The sequence below is a fragment of the Octodon degus genome, unplaced genomic scaffold (assembly GCF_000260255.1).
Source record: "Octodon degus isolate 3935 unplaced genomic scaffold, OctDeg1.0 scaffold00027, whole genome shotgun sequence".
NCBI lineage: Eukaryota > Metazoa > Chordata > Mammalia > Rodentia > Octodontidae > Octodon > Octodon degus.
In genome coordinates this window covers 18,510,340-18,516,339 of record NW_004524603.1, presented here as the reverse complement: position 1 = coordinate 18,516,339, position 6,000 = coordinate 18,510,340, and the positions used below count along the sequence as shown (strand labels likewise).

At 41.8% G+C, this 6,000-nt stretch overlaps 1 protein-coding gene across 1 annotated transcript in view; it reads right to left on the bottom strand.

Moving 5' to 3' along the window:
- Dgki (diacylglycerol kinase iota) overlaps nucleotides 1-6,000 on the bottom strand; it is a 306,437-nt gene that overhangs the window by 269,805 nt on the left and 30,632 nt on the right. Inside the window, exon 4 of the mRNA XM_023712766.1 lies at nucleotides 4,089-4,154. The gene's annotated coding sequence lies outside the window, so the exon portion shown is untranslated. The remainder of the gene's footprint in view (nucleotides 1-4,088; nucleotides 4,155-6,000) is intronic.

Below are 6,000 nucleotides of genomic sequence, written 5' to 3'. Positions count from 1 at the left end.
TAAATTTACTTAAATATCCAAGATGTAATTTACAAACATTTTCACAATTTCCAAATTCCTAGGTCTGGATACTTGGCTCTGTAAAGGATAAAAGTTGAATTAGTGATAATCATTTTTTCTTAGTATATTGATATTTTTAAAGTATTGTAGACATTCCAATGCTGAGTCAATTTTGGCTATGAATCCAGTGTGCAGATTTAGTAAGAAGGATTTATAGACTGGTTTGCAGAATAATTATGCATTCTACCTTTCGCCACTGAATGAAGGCAAATTTGCATTACACTGTGTGTGTGATGGTTGGATCTCATCAGCCTCTTGTTTTTTATTTTTTGTTTTACTTTTTTATTTTGAAAAAGTTATTTTCATAAAATAATTTAATTTATATTAATACGTGATGGGTTTATGTTAAGGTGTAGTGGATTCATTATTAGTTTTGATGAATAAGTCTTTGTTTTAAGGCCTCAGTTTTAATTTTTAATTCTGTCAGCTTAGGAAGCTGAAGGCTTGGCTGGATCTGCTAGCGGATTCCACACCCCACCTTCCTGCCATAGAGTGATTCAACACTTAGAGGGTAGATAAAGGGGTTGAGGAAAGCTTTGTGAGCCACTTCCTCAGAGGAGCTCTGATCTTCGCAGCCACAGCCACTTCCTTGGAGAAGCTCTGGTCTTTGCAGTAGACATGGAAGAAAGAGAGAGAGGCGTGATAGATGCGGCAGCTGCTGCTCCTTCCTCTGCTCTTTGCTGTTTTCTTCTGCCATGAACTGCTTCCTTTGCCTTGTGCTACTCTTCCCTGGAGCCAGTTGAGTATGGAGCGAAACCTCCAGTAACTGAGTTAAATGAACCTTTCCTTCCTTAATTTTGGGTGTTGGCTATTTTGAACCAGCAATGAGTAAAAATCATCTGTCTCTTTTCTCCACCCTTCATCTTCTTTTATCCTCTGTCCTGTTACAAAACAGAATGCCTCAGTAGAGTCCCTGGAGCTCTGGTTTTGATTGAGTTTGCCCACTGGAGGTCGAAGCCAAAGTCACCCATTTACCAGCCAACTGAAAGAGCTCCTCACACTGGCAATGTCTTGTGGCTAAGGGTCGCAGCTTGTGGGAAAGGTCTGTGTAAATCAGGCGCTACAGACTGGCCTGACCAGGACCCTTGTGGGAAAGGTCTGTGTAAATCAGGCGCTACAGACTGGCCTGACCAGGACCCTTGCCATCCCCAGTTTCTAGTCACACATTTTAAGTATTCAATTTATTAAAATCGCATCAAATTACATAACTCAAATGTGAATGTGTCTTTTCTCTTTTATGTATTTGGCACAGGGTCTCACTACACAGCTCAGACTCATAATGATCCTCTTGTTTTCAGCCTCTCCAATGCTAGGATTACAGGCACGCGCCACCATGCCCAGATTTGGTGGCCAACTAAGCACACCTGGAGACAGGGTCAGCACCTCATGTGGCGCCGGGGATTGAATCCCAGTCCCTGCGCTTACCTAAGCAGGTGCTTAGTCTGCTGAGCTATCTCGCCAGTCCTAAGCGTGAATTTTTCTTCTCTTTCCTGCTTCAACTCTGCCTCTACAATATAGGACCATCAGTGACAACAACGCAAAGCTCCAAGCTATTACACTAATGCTAATGAACTGAGAAATCAAGTATCTCTCGTGCTCGCCACCACATGCATTTAGATAAACACATGTAAGGCTCAAGGGAAAATCACTGGAAATAATCACTATATTGTTAAATTAAAAAGTATAAAATTACAAGAGCACCACAGTTTGGAGTGAGTTTTCAGTCAGATTATGTTTAAACAGAAATGAAGTCTTCAGTGATCCTCTAGTCTGAGGTAGAAGCTGGCATGCAGAGGGGTCCCTCAAGGACACATGGGTGTAAGACCTCCCACCCTTTAACTGCTTGAGTCTACGAATTCATGTGCAGCTACAGCAAGAACACAGGAGATGGACAGAACAGCACTACACTGTGGGAACTGTGCGAAGAGCAGGGATGGCTCCCCTGATGACCCTCATGAGCAGAGAGCCATCAGAAACCCCACATGGCTCTCTGAGCACACCAGGTGAGGGACAGGGCCACCGCAATCAGATGTGAGGATCCAAGGTGACCACGCCAGCATGAGGAGCATGAACACCACCAGAGAACACTTGTCACAAAATGCACAGCACTGATGAATTTTTAAAAATAAAATTATTCCAAATAATCCATATGGATTGGATGGCTGAGATGGTTCCAAGTACTAAGCTCTCCTGTGAAGTCATTTTCAGAAAAAAAGAATCTATTCATCCGGGTCCTTCCTACAGCCTAAATAGATATGTATTCTCTCTCTCTCTCTCTCTCTCTCTCTCTCTCTCTCTCTCTCTCTCTCTCTCTCTCAAATTATATATTATATATTAATATAATTAGATATATTATCCAAAAAGCAGCACCACAGAAGAGACAGATGGACCAAGCAGGAAGATCATAGGACAGTACAACACTGTCCCTCCCATCTGTATAAAATGGCAAATAAAAATCTTCCCATCCCTCTTCTCTTCTTCTTCTCGCTTCAACCTATTTTGCCCATCTAAAACAAGAGCCACTGGGCTGACCTGGAGAACACAGGTCCAGTGTCAGAGGAGGACTGTGTCTTTTGTCTTGCTTATGCAGCCTGCAGCAGGAAAACTTTTAAATTAGTAAATATTTGCAAAACAGGATGAGTCCGTTCATCGTGGGGAGTCAGCACACATGCCCACCTTATCCTTGTTATTTGCGCTCCCGCTCCCATCCCTTCCTTCTCTCTTCATCCCTAGAAATGCTTCCCATCTCCAAAAGGTCTACCCCCCTCCCTGTTTCTTCTCACCTATCCTGTGTCTTGCTCTTTAAACAACTCACTGGCGTTTCTCATATGAAACAAACCATGCGCTAGTTCAGCTTCTTCATCTTATTCATGTTACTCAGCACTATGCTCTCCAGGAGTGTCCATTCTCCTACAAATGAGACAAATGTGCTCTTCTTTATGGTGCTGTGGGACTCCAGTGAGTATGAATGCCACACCTCCTTTATGCATTTATCTGTCGATGGACGGAGAGGCTATTTCCAAGACTTAGCTCTTGTGAGCTGGTCACCAGTCATGGCAGCATGGTATTTTCTTCCCCAGAATGAGGCAAACACCAAAATCAATGCAATGTTTCCAATTCTCACTCATTGCCCACAACCCTACCCCATGCTGCCCAAGTTTCCTTGGATCCCTCCATAATTAAAAGCTCTGTGTTTGTCAGCTCACCTCAAAGCTTAACGCAAGGACTCACATGATTATTTTAAAAAGTCATCAATAATGTGACTCATCGCCAGTCTAACCTTTCCAGCAAACCCTAAAATTCTTAGAAGTTGATCTCTGGACACTGTCTAAGGCTATAAGCCAAGTCAGTAAATGCAAAGGCAGAGAGTTTAAACTTGTACTCATTGTGCCCCAATCCATCCCCCTCTTACTCTTTCTACTACCTCCTGGAGGATCTTCAATCAAAAAGAAAGGAAACACACACCAAAGGATCAGCCATGATGAAAGCCTCTCTGCTAAGAAACTGGGAAGGTTTGGAGAGAGAAATGTATTCCCGGGTCCTGGCCACATTGTCCTCCGAGTGGTTCTGCTCAGTGTTATGCCGGGAGAATAAATGCTGACCATTACATAGCAGCAGAAGTGGTATTGCTCCACATCACGAGGACTGATCAAACGTGCTCCACAAGACAGCATTCCTCACGAAGGAATTGAACAAAATAGGAAAACGTATGTGCCAAAACTCAACAATCAATAAAATTTAAGGCTGTCAAAGGGTACTAATTTCTAAGGCAACTGCCCCCTGCGATGTGTTTTGAGAACAATCAAAATACTTCTTCATGCAGCATCTGCCTGGCAAGTGCAAGGACCTGAGTTCAAATCTCAAGTACCCCCCCCCAAAAAAATGACTTCTTACAAAAAGGTGATTTGGAGAAATAATGCCTTTCAGAAAAGAATTGATGTATGGATGAGCTTAGGGTTAGGAGTCCTCTAGCTCGTGCCCCTGAAGGCCGGAGCAGCCTCCTGCGAGGTGGGTGGCTGGACCCTTACCTTACCACACTGCTTACATTTCCCCTCCTGCCGGCGCCTGTGCACCCAGTGATGACGCACAAAATTCTGTGGAAAAACAAAGTTAAAGGAAAATTTTTAATCTGCAGACCTCAATATTCACTTTGTAATGTTTTAAGATTATAGATTTATATAAACCACAATTCATGCCCAAAAACAAAACTGTATTTATAACTTATTTAACAATAACCATGGATTCACTCAAGAAAAAAAATAAAATAAAGTTAATTCCTCTGTCTTTGGTGAAGTCCCATAGTTATAGGTTCTGTCTACGTTGCCTTTCCCTGCTGCCTGCCTAGAGGCCAGTGGCCATACCAGCTGTTTACTTTCCAGTCCTATCAGTAAAACTTTGCATAGATCTGTCGAGGGTAAAGGACTGTGAGCTGGGAGGTCCCAGAAGCAGGTTAAAAAAAAATACCCATAGAGAAATGAAAAGGTGCAGGAAAAGAGCCAGGACAGCAACATCCGATTCAAATGAACGAACATGGGTTTACTACCTCCCATGACAGGCGGGCACTGTTCTAAACACTAACTAGATAGAACTTCAATTCTCAGGAAGTGACAAGACATTGACTTGAAAACATCTTACCACCGAACAATGATTGGAAAATGTTTTACTAGATGAAGTGAAGGAGGAGAAAAGTGGTGTCAAAGACAAGAGATGTGAGTCCATGGGTAATAGTTTCATAATGAGACTGTTTATTCCCCAGGCAGCCTAGGTAGACAGCTCCAGTCTTTTGAGGCAGATAATCACCCCTGGGGCAGCGAGGCAAGCAGCCCTTGTACCCCTAGCTCTTATGGCACCTGAGAAGAAAGAAAACTACTTTTTTATTATTTTTAAATTTAGAAATGCATTGTTTAATCCACAAGCTTCATATAGCTTTAGTTTAAAAAAAAAAAAAAAAGAAAGAAACAACAGTGAAACCAAGACACTATTTCCAAGTCTAGACCCTTCTTCCAGCTTCCAAATACAAGAGCTCTGAACACTATATATCCCAATTGGAAGAATATGTCAAAAACATGAATAGAGCCATGATATTTCAGAAAACAATGATTTCATATAACTGAAGGATCCATCCATCCCCTGGGATGACTAGACTACCTTTATAAACAGAAGTTTAAGTAGATGCTCCAATGTCACAGGCTTTCCTATTGCCTGTGGAATTGATGCTGAAAGGAATCAGGATCCGAGCGCCAGGTTGAGACAGAAAAATTAAAGCTTGTTCTCCAAGAATGTGTGACATGTTGATTCAGAGCACTGGATTTTACTGTGTTCTGGGCTTCTTCTCTTTTCTCCCTCCCTTGTTACTAATCCCCACATCCTCTTCTTCCCCTGCTTGTAAAGAACACTATTTTCAAGACAAGTATAGGTACACCTAATACCTTAGCACAAAGCATCTCTCTGAGGCCAATATACATATAACCCAACCTACTCCTCTCTTTCCCTTTTCTGAATTAACACACTTGACTTGATACTAGGTGTCTTTTGTTGCATCCAGCCATAATAGGCCCTTGGCATACATGGAGTCATTCAACAAATGTTTATTAAGTCTCTTCTACATGTGCGGCTTGTTAAGGCCAGTGTTGAGGAAAGAAAAAATATTATAGCCAGGCATGAAAATCAGACTGACATGAATCCCCCAGCAAGCATTAGCATTATTAATGCCAAAAGGCAGTCTCGGTTTCTCTGAGTAATGTCAAATCAACTCATACCAAAATAAAAGAAAAACCCTGGGGGGATATGGTCTTTCAGCTACAATATGATACGAAGAAGCATAAAGGTCCCCAAAAATTAGCCTGATTTTCATCTTGCTTTGCTCACTGTCATGCTTTAATAAAACAATTTTATCTGCTCTAAGAAAGAAGCTAATAATAATAATAATAATAATAATAA